The sequence below is a fragment of the Ursus maritimus genome, unplaced genomic scaffold (assembly GCF_017311325.1).
Source record: "Ursus maritimus isolate PB19 unplaced genomic scaffold, ASM1731132v1 scaffold_27, whole genome shotgun sequence".
NCBI classification, from domain to species: domain Eukaryota; kingdom Metazoa; phylum Chordata; class Mammalia; order Carnivora; family Ursidae; genus Ursus; species Ursus maritimus.
Genome location: NW_024425230.1, coordinates 32325948 through 32341268, shown reverse-complemented (window position 1 = coordinate 32341268; position 15321 = coordinate 32325948). Strand labels below are relative to the sequence as shown.

Below are 15321 nucleotides of genomic sequence, written 5' to 3'. Positions count from 1 at the left end.
CCAGGTGTCATCCCTGCTTCCTAGACATTGCAGTGGCCACCATGAGCGCCCCCTCTGCCCCTGGTTCCTACTTTTTCCATCCATCCTGTACCTGGCAGCCAGCTTAATCTCATGACGTGACTTTGCTCATTTCTTGACCAAGTTCAGGAACACCTTTTCCACCTTGTTTCTCATTATTTCCAAACACAAGCCCTTCACTGTTCTGATCATTATAATTCCTGATGCTCAGAGTTGCTTGTCCCCTCCTTGCAGCCTTGTTCTATCTGTGAAGCAGTGGTCTGGAACACTGAGTTTTTGAAGCGCATATTGTCCTTGATGTTTTTTTGCCGTGTCACCTAGGATACCATGTACAACATTTCCCATATCTTTATCTGCTAAGCAACTTGAGGGCCAGGTGCTATATGTCTTAGGTGACTAGCGCCAACTTTTCAAATATATAATACGATTGTCAGTGTTGATGAGATGGTGTGAGAATCAAAATCACCAAAGCTGTGAAGTGTTCCTTCTTTCTTTTTCTTTTTCCTCTTTTTTGTTGTTGCTTTGTTTTTATTTTGGGGAGATAGGAAGAGAGAAAGAAAGCAATGAACACATATTTGACACTTTCGGTGTACCAAAAACTTTCTATTTTGATTATTCTGTACAAACTTATGAGGTAAGTGTTGGTTTCCCTCTTTTGCAAAGAAAGAAGCTGGGACTCCCATTGAAAAACTTCAGTTACTAAAGGTCACACAGCTAGTGCACGGTGGTGAGTGGGTTTGCCCCCAGTGGACTTGATTGGCTTCCAAGCCTTTGTGCTGTTTATTGCCATCGTCATCCCCGCCCCCCTTCTCTTCTTTCTTCCATGCTTGTCTTTTCCAGCCCTGCCAACGTGAGCTGTTAGCTGCCTTCATACTAGGGCCAGGGAATGCCAAGGTCATGATTAGCCATCTTTGGAGGGGGCATTTCAACTCGGCAAGGGAATTTCATGGCTGAGCTGATAGAACAATCCAGTGTCCAATGGCTCAATTCACTAAATCTTGTGAGTCTCTTTTGAATAGCTGATAGTTGAAGGCAGATTTGAATTTAAAGATGCAAACAGCCTTTTCCAGTCTGACACCTTGCGAACCTCCAAGATCATTTTTGTGTTGGTGTCATGGAGTCATCGTTGTGGCTTCCCTTCCTGTCTGTGCCACCTCTGTTTAATTTGTGTTACATAATTTCTGCCATCAAAGAAGGAACAAATCACGCAGAGAACACACCCATTTAACTGTGTTTAAGATCTGCCCAGGAATGTGGAACATGTTTAAATATAAAACTGAGAATGAGGCCTTTGACATTGATTGATTTTAGGAATAAAGTAGAACTAATCCACGATACCGATCTCATAGAGAAATATTTTCATAAAATTCCAGAACATTTGTGGGAACTGGACCTTAATTAGAGCCCCATTGTACAGGGATAAATAGCGTGATCGTTAGAGTTGATATAGTTACTGAAAGGAATGGTGCATAATCAGGGCAAGTCTGTGTGTTTAGTACCATAGATGTTTAGAGGTACTTGTATAGAACACGGGTCAGTTCAGAAGGCATTTAAAAATACATCTCAACACTTCTTACGTGCTATTGAAATTAATCAGGAGCACGGAAGTTCATGAAAATTAGGGTGGGGAAATGAATGAAAATAATAGGATGTGTTTCTTTGTGAATTTCTATGGAGGAAAACAGTTTGAGGTCGTCATGGATCACAGATGAACAGGAACACACTGTCTCATCCAAAAGCAAGTACGGAGGACTGAACAACTGTGAAACCTTTTAAAAATCTTCCAGCTTGAAAGTAACTGTGTACAATAATAATGTATCAAGTTTTATACTTCACAAGTTAGAGAAAAGAAGGAATTTTGAAAGAGGGTAGGAAAGGACAAATATAATTAAAGCATTGGAAAGTAAAATGTAAGAAGAGCCAAAACAGTTGACCAGAAAAATAATAGATTGGATCATAATATATTTTATATTATATACATTTTATATTGAATAGTGGCAAGATGTTTTACAGAAGATAATTTTAGGTTCGTGTCCATCTTTAGATAGAAAAAGGGTAGAGAACATCTTACGTGAGAGGTGGAGAAAGAAAATAAATCATTTTATAAATGAGGTCTTCCCAGGGCCACCTGGGTGGCTTAGTCGGTTGAGCGTCTGACTTCGGCTCAGGTCATGATCTCAGGGTCCTGGGATCGAGCCCCACAGGGAGTCTGCTTTTCCTTCTCCCTCTGCCCCTCTTCCCACTTGTGTTCTTTCTCTCTCTCTCAAGTAAATAAATAAAATCTTCAAAAAAATAAATGAGGTCTTTCTGACAAATGGCTAAATATTGGAGTCCTCACTCCTGACACCACACATGCTGTTCCTTCAGGCCTCCTCTGTGCCACGTGCCAGGTCAGAAACCTGCTGTCCTACTCAGGGAATTTGTAGTCAAGTAAATTAACATGCTGTTCAATGTATAGACTATAATAATATATGGATATGTGCAGTATGGATAGTAATATATATAGTATATATTGTAGGCTATATGGTACATATAAATAAATAAACCAACACAGTCTGAGTTGCGTGAGCATATTTAGTTCAGAAAAGCACAGGGTTGGGGTGCCTGGGTGGCTCAGTTGTTAAGCGTCTGCCTTTGGCTCAGGGCGTGATCCTAGGGTCCTGGGATTGAGCCCCACATCGGGCTCCCTGCTCCACTGGGAGCCTGCTTCTTCCTCTCTCCCACTCCCCCTGCTTGTGTTCCCTCTCTCTCTCTGGCTGTCTCTCTCTCTCTGTCAAATAAATAAATAAAATCTTAAAAAAAAAAAAAAAAGAAAAGAAAAAAGCACAGGGTACCAAATACTACAGGAGATGTGAGCAAAACCCCAGCATGCTGGGGCAGAGTCTTCCAATAAGGGTGCTTTCAGTGTTCCTGAAAATCAAGCAACTGCAAAGCCAGGAATCCGTTTTCTGGTGGGCTCTAGTAGGTTACGGCGTCCAAGTGAGCATACCAGGTTTGTGGAGGACCCTGGCTTCTCTCTTCACATGACACCCTTTCCTTGGGAGAAATTGTCATAAAGTTGTGGCACAGACTGAGGACAGTTCTGACACTTCTCACCTGTGGTGGGCATTTATGGGAGTCGGGTGACACGGTTTCCCCCTCTAAACAGGTGAATGCAGGGAGCTTTTGTAGTTACGGCGGAGCCCACTATCCCTCACGACTGCTTTCACTACCAGGGAAATGAGTGCTCATTCCTGGTGCTGCTTCTTTTTTGCCACTACATCAGTTACTATCATTCCTGATTTTTTTTTTTTACCATTTTACCGTGGATCAATGTCCGTCTAGTTCTCATCTGTCTACTGATTTAAGACCCTCTGTCGGTTAAGATTTGTTTGGCTGCAAGTAATAAAGACTGACTCGTTTAACTACACAGGGCTGAACCAGATTGGGATTCTGTTTTTCTCACATAGAAAGAAGCCCTGGGACAGGCTGTCCAGGGCTGGTGTGCTGGTTCCATCATGCCGTGAGGGACCCAGGCTCCTCCCGCCTTTCCCCCCACTCATCCTTAGAGTGTGGGCTTTGTCTTCACACCTACTGCCGTGTGATCCCAAGGCAACTGTCCTTTAGCGCTGCAGCTGTGTTCCCACTGGGAAGAAGAGAAAGTGCAAAAAGTACCCGCCAGCAGTGTGCTCCCATGTAAAGATCTTTCCCGGAGGTCCCACTTAGCCATCTTTACTTACATTTCATTGGCTGGAACTGTATATGGCCACTGTGAGCGCAAGGGAGGATGGGAAAGGTCAGTTTTTAGCTGGGCACATTGCGACACCGGCACGAACAGTGTACTGTACTGTTAGTGAGGAAGACGTCAAGAGAGGTCATTGTGTAGGCAGCTAGCCATACCTGCTCAAGACCCCTCGCTTCACTTGACCACCATCACATTTTACAGAAAATCTGACTCCCATTTATCTTTCTGGTCCCATGTACTGAATGTAGCCTGCTCTCCCCCCTGCTTCCTCAGTCCCCACTTATGGTGCAGTAGTGAAGTCCCACCTCAGGGCTGCATCTAAGCATTCTCTGAGTCCCCAGCATCTGAGCCCTGACTCCTGGCTATCTGAAGCAGCTCTCCCTTTGGCTCCAATAGCAATAGGCCTGGGGATGACTAGCTATGGCCCTTAGGAGTCGTGTAGCTTTATCAACTAGAGACTTCTTCAGGCCCGGCCTTGCCCTAAGGAAAACCTGCAGACCGAGGAGAAGTCCAGCCTTTAAAAGCCTGGTGGAAATTTCACACACACCTGGGATATCTTTTCTTGTTCTGAGGTTTGCTGCTTTGGGAACCTTGCCCACATTACAAAAGATGAAGATAGAGGAGGTCTCCAACTAGGGGAATGTCACTGAGTTCCATCGGCTCATCTCAAACCCTAGCTCAGATGGGGCAAGGCATTGCCAGCATTTTCAGCAAGAATTCAGCCTCTGATCCAAGTCAAACTTCTTGCGGGCATCCCACGAGTGGTGCCCCGGTCACCTCTTCTGTGAGAACCCCATCTCAGCCCTTAGAGTGATCCCTGCAGAGACCAGGCAAGTTGAGTCTGGAAATTGGTAAGGTAGGGAGCCCTGAGCTGTTGTAGGCAGGGGAAGGCCACACACCCACCCCCATTTATTCTGTCTGCCTCTCTCAAGCACACAGCTCAACCTCTGTAGCCACCAGGATGCCTGCCCCCAGAGAGAGAAGGAGAATCCTCAGAGTTAACTTGAGTCAAAGTCTTGTTGATTTTGAGGGATACTGACTCCAGACCTCTCTCCTGTACTTGAAAGCCACATACCCAGTGGTCTGCTGACCAGTATCACCTGCATGTCCCACAGGCACCTCAGACTCACATGTGATTGGCTCGTTGACCCAGGTGCACACTGCTCTTTACTATCCTTCCCAGGACCCCTCAGCTCAGGCCTCATGACCTGGCCTTTCTACGGAGCTGTTCTGCCATGGGATTGCGAGCCCACCAGTTTGGAGTTTGCTCCATACATGAAAACGAGGCAGACCTCCCATTGTCATGGGAAGACCTCAAGCCAGCAGAGCTCCATTAGCCTTTCCCAGGACCCAGCTCAGGGCTGCTGTATCCCCACCCATGCAAGGAGCTGTGACAGCTCCCCAACTGTGGTGCATTTTCAGTGACTCTCTCTAGGGACCTGTAGCCTCCCCTTCCTCCGAATGCCACCCTCCAGGGTCACGGCCTATTGATTTGCTCCTAGGCCCCGAATTGAGAATTTTGAGGGACAGACGGCACAGTAAAGCTGGGAGAAGCACTGAGTCCGCCAACCCTCCCATCTTTTTCAACAGAGGAAAATCATACACAAAACAAGAAAATGGAATCTTTGTGCTATAATTTCCTAGCTTAAGTGACCGTAAAAAACCAGTTCATACTGGCGCTCACCATGCAGACAGCCTGTGGAATCCAGTTACTCAGTCAGTTATGATTTTAGGGGGGCATAAAGCATGGTCTTGGCTTAGGGAGGAAAGGGAGAGGTAGGAAAGAATGGTGGGAAATGGGGTGGAAAGAGAAGGCTTTCTGAACAGCAGGGCAAATCATACGTTTCAGATTCAGCAAGGCCCCTGGGACATGCCCTTGTTTTATGATGAGCAAGTCGTGAAGAATTTCACCTTTCTTTATCTTGATGACTTGAGGGCAGGGACCCAAAGTCACCAGTGTATCTGGAGGGTAGTTCAGGGCCCAGCGCACGAGGCACTGAATGAATGTATACGTGCAGGGCTATGGAAGCTGAGATGATTAAAGGGGAGGATGGCTGCTGCTGTTGATTTGTGCGGGAGAACCGATGAAAGATACAAGGACTGCTTAATCAAGTCATGTGACCTCAGGAGACCCGATTTTGGAAACGTGAACACTGAGGTCACATGTCCATCTCACAAAGTACGCAAATAATCATAGAAGATGGAGAAAAGAAAAGATTTTTAAAAATGGAGCCAGGGGTTCAAGCCCAAGCACAAGGAGTTTGAGAATAACTTATGGTTTGGATTGGGTTTTTAAATAAAGTTTTCTGTTTGGACCAGTTGCAGACTTACAGAAAAAGCACAGTGACCCTGCTTCACCTATTGCCGGGGTACATTTGTCAACACTAAGAGGCCAGCGTTGGTACGTCACTCTTACCTAAACTCTAGACTTTATTTGGATCACCAGCTTTTCCACTACTGTCCTTTTTCTGTTCCAGGATCCACTCGAGCATCCCACATCACATTAAGTCCCCGTACCCCTTAGCCTCCTCTGGTCTGCGACATTTTCTCTTGTCTTTGCTGTTTTTCATGCCCTTGATGGTTTTGAGGAATATGGTTAGGTATATTGAAGAAGGCCCCTCAAACTGGGTTTGCCTGAGATTTTCTCATGGTTGGATTGGGGTTATGAGTTTTGGGGAAGACGACCACAAAAATGAAGTGCCTCTCTCGTCACATCCAGTCAAGGGGGGAGCATGAGAGCCACATGACCCCACTGGGTATATTAATCATGATTAATTTTTTTGACCACAGTTTTTGCCTTTACCCCAACATGTTCCCATCCTTCCGGCCAACCTCTCATCCTTCCAGGCTCACGTTAAATGGTATGGAAGTTTTGTACGGAAGCTCCTTTCAGACATCCTCAAAACCCTCTTCCTTCATCCACTGAGACGCTACTGCCGTGATTACTCTCTTTTGAGTTGGTAGCAATAATCTGTCCTTTTTTGGAGGTTGGCTATCTGTTCAGTATCAGTTTAAGCATCATGAGAGGGATTGAATGAAACAGATATACACTTAAAAAAGACGTTCTTAAGGGTTCGGGGAAGGAGACCAAAGAGCTACAATGCAAAAGTCGATCTAGAAGAAGAGAAAGATGAGAGGAGAATGTCAGCCAGAAGTCGACAGCCAAATCAAACAGGGGCAACGTTTGTGATTAAAATAGCAAATGCAGAAATGGAAAAGTGGTGCGCAGAAGCAAAAGTTTAAAAATCAAAACTTTCCAACTTTGAAATGAAATTTTGCAAAAGTAGAGGAAATTTAAGTGGTTCGAGTTTGTATGGGAACAGAATCATAGATGGAAAAATATGTTTCAAATAGGTAAGGCAAATTTTAATGAACAGCCAAATAACACAGTTATCTGATCTTACAAAAGGAAAGTACCGCAATTTGGAAAGGGCAGGAAGCTTCTGGCAGCCCCGAAGTGATTAATAACGATCAGCTTGGGCTCAATGATGAGGTCCAAAGAGGACTGTCCAGAGGGCTCGAATTTGGGCCTGTTATTTTCCTTGTATAAACAGAATCATCTTGTTCTGTGAGGCAAACAACAAAGACATCTGAAATCCTTTTTCGAAAAAAAATTAAGTTGGTCAAAGGGTTTTTGTGTGTTTGTTTGCTTGCTTTTGAGAAAGAAAGGGAAAAAAAGCATGACTCTGTTTACTAAAGGTGGCCCATGCCCACGATGTCCTAGAGAATGTTTTCTTTCCCTCAAAAAAATGTAGTGTGCATCTTCTCTGCTCAGTTTCTCAGTGTCAGGAGTTGGTCCCTGTGTAAGGTCTATGATTAGTTAGCATAGACCCATTTTATTCCTTACCTGCACATTTGCTGGGTTAGGTCTTGGGAGTCAAATCTGTTTTGCAAGCAGGATTTGGGTTTTTGCTTTTTTTCCTTCTGTAGCCCAGATCATTTACCAGGTCACTGAGGACAGTGTACTCCCCATCGGGATGAGTAATACGCCTGTTCAGCGCCTCTCCCCACCCCCTCTATTGAGGCCCAGGCTAAGTACTGCTTGTTCCGATCCCCTCACTCTCACTTTCCCCTGTGCGTGCAAGAGGAGCAGCCCATGAACATGGAAGAAACAGTAAGGTCATCTTGATGGGGTGGCTGTATTCTATAATTCCCATGCCAGACAAGCCTAGGTTTGTCCAGACTGTGGTCCCATGCGGCACAAGGGCCAACACTGGGCATTCCATCCCACACAAGAATGTCAACACAAGGTTATGAAAAATCTATGAAGGGGCGACCGGGTGGCTCAGTCAGTTAAGCTTCTGCCTTCAGATCAGGTCATGATCCCAGAGTCCCAAGATCGAGCCCCACGTCAGGCTCCCTGCACTGCAGAGAGTCTGCTTCTCCCTCTGCCCCTTACGCCGCTCATGGTCTCTGTCTGTTAGTCTCTCTCTCTTAAATAAGTAAATAAAATCTTTTTAAAAATCTATGAAATCCACACAAAACAATACAATACGTTTAACCTTCAGGTTGCATATAGGAAACAAACGTCCCAGTATATCCCATAATCTGCATTATTTTTTAGTTTTCTCATTTCTTCCACTTCTGGTTGCTTGAAGAACAGGTTGTCTTTCCTGGGTAGAACCAACCCAAGAACCCCTGCTGCAGCCACATCTTTCTGCCAGCTTCCTGGGCTTTGTGTTCTAGGCTCAGCCATCTGGGAGGTGCAACCGATGCTGTGATAACTCATGTTGTTGTGACACTGGCTCATTCACAAATGACTGGTAGCAGAAGGGATGATGTCACTGTACCATGGAAGTTAGATCGAGTCATCTGTGATTTTTCCACGGCTGGAGGAGATGGAATCATGGAGGTAGAACTGTAAACTTCCACAGGACCAAACAAAAACCAAACCAAACCAAAAAAAAAAAAAAAAAAAAAAAAAAAACCCAAAAAAACCCTAAAACCAAAAAAACGCCAAAACATAAAACACCAAAACCCTTCAGTAGAGTGCTGCATTGGCAGGAGCTTTTTGAGATCTATTGAAAGCAAATTAAAGATGCGTGTCTGTCTCGGGCCCCTCCAGGAGAAGTACGCCTTCAGCCTGGGGGGGCTCCGGGACCCCGGGAGTTAGTTGTACTTCTCCTGCACACCCTTCAATGGCTGTCCCATGGCTCAGAGCTCTGCTTTCTCATCTTGCCTTAACACTCACAAGTCAGCAACGCCACTCTCTGCTCTTTGTACATTTTTAATATCCCCTGAGGCCGACTCTAGAACGCTAAGCTTCCTGCTTGGGATATTAAATTATATCCCAGGAACCAATTAATTGTTTTTCTGACTTCCAGTTACAAAGTTGCATAAGTTTTAAGTGGTCAGTCCTTAGTTTTCCCATCAATTATTATTTTTAGGACATTATAGAGCAGAACACAAGGATTTTTGGGAGTGCACATTGAAAACTTATCCTCAGCGGTTTGTTTTCCTTTCAACCACACTGAGATTTCCCTCTGATGTATTCTCAGCCGGGGACACTCACTGCTCCCTCCATTGTCCCAAAGTTTGAAAGGTGGGGGCTGAGTCATGCAGTCCCCAGTAGTTACCTCAATGAATTGCCACTGCAGACTTCATCTGCCTCCCACTAGACCCCCAGCCCCATGAAGGAACGCTCACATCTTTGGTCTTTATAGCCCTCCTGCCCAGAGGAAGGCCTAGACTCACTGTTGGAATGTTAACTTGAGTTGTGTATAGCAGGCATCAGAAAGCTGGATGCTCTCCCCAAATACACTCCCCATGGAAGCAGGACCAGGTTTGTTTTGTAAGACTTTAAGAGATAAACCCCAAGATGCTCCAACCAGCCTACTCTAACACAGCTGCGCTAATTGACCAATACCCCAATTAGATCTTTTAATAACTCACATTGGGCTGCTCTCTTGAAAGAAGGAATGGCAAAGTCATTGCTACCAAAAAATTGAATAGAAAGTGTGGGGTGCAGAAATGTCATTTGAAAATAATATTGGGGGAAGAAGAGAGAGATAAGTACGTGCCTGAGAAAGACACGTTACGTGAACTGTGAACATTGCTCGGGGAGCGGCAGGACCACTTAATTATCCAGTGAAATGGGAACTGTCTAGACAAGTAATTCAGATAGCTCAGGCTGAAGCCAAGCCTTCAGGAGTTTGTGCCAGAGCCCAACCTCAGTCCTGCCTACTGGAGTCTCAGGGCTTTGTTTTGCCTTGGGTTAAGCCACATCTCCGTTGGCTGCCAACTATTAACAATGAGTGGCTTACCCTAAGCGGCTCAGGCCTAAAGGAATTCATCTTCTCCCTCATGTCCGCCGTAGTCATGGGCAGATGAACTTGAGTCCAGCTTCTAGCAGTCATTCAACATGCAACAACTGCTTTGCCCAAGTTCAGAGTGTCATGGTCACCCTGGCCAGCCCCTCCACGCCCAGCCCTGCTGCCCCTTGCAGATCCTCTGAAGGCAAAAGCCACAGCACTGGAAATCACAGGGTGTGAATCCAATACCACCTCTGCAAAGGGCCTGCCAAGGGCAGTGAGGGAGGCCATTGGGCCTGTCTGCTTCCCAGTTCCTCATCTGCGAGGTGAAGGGGCTGGCCTAGAGCATTGCATTTTTTTCTCCTGAAGAGAGGTGATAGCACACCTTTTCACTGCAGCATTTGTAAAACACAGAAAAATGCCGTGCATATGTAAAGTATTTTCAGATATTAGAAAACAAATTAGGATCCTGCTTTTGTACCTAACGTTATATGAAACACTTCTCCATTCATTAAAGAAAAACAATGTGTATAATTTGTCAGTAGCTTCCTAAACTTTCACAAGCATTTGTTTTCCAAAATGCCTCCCATCTCAAACATTTTAGAATTCTTGGAGTGGTGCTAGATTTGGAAAAAAAGAAAAAAAAAAGGATGCCTTTCTGAGAGAAAGAGAGGAGAGAGAGAGGTAGCATGTTTGGGTACCAGGTTGTGGACACTGTGGGGCATAGTTTAATCATATGAATATTGGGAGGCAGCCCTCCATGGCTCCCTCACGGTCTTATGTGTCTATGCGAAGAATATAAGGCCATGACTGCTTTTGACTTGAGCCATTCTTCAGGGTTGGGTTTTCAGTGAGCAGCCCTGAGAAATGAGGTCAGGGCTACATCCAGAACAAAGGGCAGGCTTGCTTCCTGCTTGCTTTAAAGGCAGTGCATTCCCCAAGCTCAGTGTCCCTCAGCGGCAGTGCGAGGCCACTGCATGTGCAACATCTCTCTGGACCCCTCTGCCTTGTCCCTGTGGGCTTGGGCCTGAGGGTAACTGATGGAAGTGCTCGTGTCCACACTGCTTGCTGGGCTGAGTCATGACGTCTGACACAGGAGTCACGTATCTTCTGCCAGCAAGGATTTAACTCCTTAGCTTAAAAGTGGGACAGAGTCAACCCCTGGATCAAACAATTATTCCATGTTAGTTAAATGAGGGCAATTGAGTGGCAAGGACACTTAGACTCTAAGAAGTTAAGCATCTTGCTTGACTTTACATGGCTGATGGGTGGCAGAGCTAGAAGTCGATTCCGTTAAATATTGATTGCGTGGCTGCTACAAGGACACAGCCTGGGTCTGTCGGAATCCAAGCCCCATATGTTGTATTGGCTGCTTTCACCACTCAGACGCCATACCATATCCTCTAGTCCGTAGAAACCACTTGATATGAAATCAACTGAGAACTTCAAAGAGATTCTTCATTAAGAGAAGTAGCTGGTCCCAGTTCGGTGTGAAGTCTGAGGCTACTTTCCCCAGAAAGCTTACCATCTGGTACCTATTTGGAGGGCTCATCTACCAAGCTGCAGAACTGGTTTATTTAGATTAAATGAAAGCATTTAAATCTGGTTGTTGTGGTGTTTTACTGGCTTTGAAAAGCATTTTTTCTCCAGCAGGCCGCAGTGCATAAATATTACGGATATTCTTAAAAATGAAATGAACACAGTAGGAATCATTCTAATACCTATTTTGGCAGAAGTAATAAGCTTCCCATGCTGGTGAGAAGAGAAGGTAAAGTAATAACCCTGGGAACATGTGTCACTGCTATCCTGGGGCAGGAAACTTTTTTTTTAAGACTTGATTTTTTAGGGGCTCCTGGGTGGCTCAGTCGGTTAAGGGTCTGCCTTCAGCTCAGGTCATGATCCCGGGGTCCTGGGATGAAGCCCTGTGTCAGGCTCCTTGCTCAGCAGGGAGTCTGAGAAAGAAAAAAAAAAAAAAAAGACTTAATTTTTTTTCAAGCAGATTTTGATTTACAGCAATATTGAGAAGAAGGTACAGAGATTTCTCATATACCCCCCCACCACCACCACCACCCATGCATGGCTTCCCTCACTATCAACATCCCCACCTGGTACATTTGTTACAACTAATAAACCTGCATTAACATATCATTATCACCCAAAATCCATAGTTGACGTTAGGGTTCGCTGCAAGAGACTTTCTATTGACTAAAGATGGAATATTACCCATTGACAGAAAATGTGTGTGTTGATGGAACACCCGAGGAGCTTGCTGAAAGTACTCTCAGCACTCAGTAATTGGTAGACATTATGATTAGGTACTCGGTAAATGCTCTCCATACATTCGTTCATCCCATGCATTTATTCCGTAAGAATTGATTGTGTGGCTGCTACAAGGACAGACACTGGGAATACAGCGGTGACCACGTCAAGGTCCCTGTGCTCTAGAGGCAGACAGGGTGTCAGTGATGGTAACTGCTCTGAAGAAAAGTTGAACAGGAAGAAGAGGCAAGAGAGAGATGGTGTGGGTGGTGCTCTGTGCGATGTGGTCAGAGGAGGCCTTTGCACAGAGATGCTATCAAGGGAAGGCATGGGGAGCAAGCAGCAGGAAGGTGTGGGTGATGCTGCCTGGGTTACAAACAGACATGAGGGCGATGTGAAAAAGAGCCAAGTTTCCTTGTAGCCCAGCCTCACGTTCTGTTTTGGACCATGGTCTCTCCCTGGGCCCAACTCACCTCCAGCCTGGAGAGGATCCTCATGGAGAGATAGCAAGCAGAGCCTTTGCGTTGTGAATGGACGGCTAGAGTGCTCATCATTTACCACAGCTGGCCATCAAAGAAGCAGAAAGTTTTATTTCTATTTGAACGGAATGAACATCTATTTTCCCACATGCCAGGCTCTGATACCAGAGGAGGAGTGTGATTGCGTATAGTGGTGTGATGGAGTCACAGTTTGTTCTGAGGAGCATGCGGAGGAGTGTGGGTGGGGGTGAGGAGAAATTCAACATGGCGGCTTTGTCCAGTACAACCAGTCAGATGAAGAGGGGGCCAAATTCTGGGAAGCAGGGGGGACATGGAGGAAGGGAAAGACTGGCCGCCGGGTTGGCCACAACAGGCATTTTCAAGGACATTTGGTATTGGGCCAAGGCCTAGTGTCTTTCTCTCAGCTTTTGGCTTAGAGCCTGAAGGAAGAGTAGATTCCCTTCCCTTCTTAGCAGAAGTTGGGAGGATGAGGAGACTTTTAGAAGACCCAGGTCTTCTCGCTGAGTTGGACCACACTCCTTTTATTGTCATTTTCCCTTCCTCTCAGAGGGAGAGACAGATTTACTTTCATTGCAAATATACAAGCATTTGTTGGGTTCACTTACACAAAAGAATGAAAACGTGGGAAAACCATATCCCCATCCCACACCCCGCCACCCCCCCACCACTGCTTTCATTTTGGCTTTTGCTTAATTTTGTAACATTAATTCTTTGATCCTTCCAGCCATAAATCATTTAAGTGACTTTGATTAAATAACTGCTTAACTTCCAAAATTCTTTGTATAATGATTGCATTTCTTGTCATATTCTGTACAATTACAATGAGGTTTTACAAAGCAGGTTCAGATGCCAACGCACCTGGGCTCCTCTTGGCGTGCCGTGATTTAAGGCAACTTATTTCACCTCTCGGGGCTTAGCCTTACCCATTGATAAGAAAAGCTTGGTATTTAATATACATCCCCCATGGAGACGGTGTCGGGAATTTTATTCACTTAGTGTTTATAAAGGATCTTTATTGGCGACCGCAAGGAGGGCGATGCCCGTGAATACTTTAATATGCAATAGGAAATCTGCTGTTTGGACCATCCAGCCAATGTTATATAATGACCTGGGTTTTTGGCTCCACGTTCCCTACCGAGACCTTCTTCTGGCTTCTCTGGAGACGGAATTTTGCTCTTTTCCCTGGAGGCTGAGAGACCAGGGGTGTGGTCACATGGTAGATTCTTGGCCCCGCATGTTCTTCCTTTGGTGTGGAGGCCCGGATTCTGTCTGTGTCGGACAAACGCTAACATCTCTCGTTTGGAGGCTTAACTCGTATTTGTGAAATGCAAGACCCCCACCCACCCAGTTCGGCAAACCTTCTAGCAAATTCCTCTTCATTTTACTCAGTCTCTGGCTTTATTAGTAATATCGGTTGACTCCCGCTGACATTTACGTGTTGTTGTGTGACAAAGGGTGAACAGTTTCGATCAGGCAGTGTTTTCCTACAACCCCTGCGTTTACAGTAACTATTAAAGACAACAGTAAAACGTATATAATGGACATTATTCAGATATTCGCCGCTGCTTCTGAAATGATTATTTCTCTACTAGAGCAAGAGACCAGTGAAATGCGGGCATAAGGACAGGCAGCCACCAAAAACGGGGTTTTTTAAGTTTACGCTGATATTTAACGTGAGATAAGGGCTACTGATAAATATTGATTTATCTCCCCTCCTATTCCCCTTGGGGCTTCATCTCACAGCTCAGAACATTAAATAGTTGTTTATTATTCCACTGGTATTATAAAAACAATACTAGAATTCTTCTCCTTTCTTTGCTTTGTTTTGTTTTGTTTTTTGTTTTTTTTTTAAGAAATTAAAAGCACCTAATATCCCAGCAGGACAGAGCAATGCCTCTGTGTCGAGTGACACAGCCATGCGGGAATAAGCCTGGCCGGGGCTCCGTTCTTTGCAGGGACCTGCTTTTTTGCCTGGCCTGGGCCCAGATTCTTGCCTGTAACAATACTGGAAAGAGTTCTTTTAATTGTAGGCTTTAAATAAGACGAAGAGGATTGGTGGGAAATCGTTGACACCCCACCAAGTAGCCACATAAGGCATCTAGAGCCATGTTGTCTGATAAGAATGAAATGATAGTCGTGTTTCCACACCTGCACCGTGTGATGACCAAGCACCACGTGGGGCTACTGAGCACTTAAAATGTGGCTCATGCCACCGAGGAGGTCAATTTTCAATTTTACTGCATTGTGGCTGGTGGCTGCCATATTCACACAGATTTATAGTTTCCCAGGAGTTAGCTTAAGAATACATATACCCCCACGACAAAAGTAGAACTGAAATCAAGAGTGGTTTTGATATTGCCTTGAACCTCTCTGTCGCCAGGTCCTGGGACAGTCTGGCCTTCCCTTTATGGTTGAACTTTGTCCCTTCTTCTCTTCTGTATTTCACCTTGCCAAGTCCTTTTTTTTTTTTTTAAGTAACACCTTTATTGAGATGTAAGTCACATACCACGCAATTCACAGATTGAAGGTGTACAATTCAACAGTTTGCACTACATTCACCAGGTTGTGC

The 15321-nt window shown here is 45.1% G+C and overlaps 1 protein-coding gene across 1 annotated transcript in view; it reads left to right on the top strand.

Annotated features, from left to right (window-relative positions):
- THSD4 (thrombospondin type 1 domain containing 4) overlaps positions 1-15321 on the top strand; it is a 513844-nt gene that overhangs the window by 273827 nt on the left and 224696 nt on the right. The window lies entirely within an intron of this gene.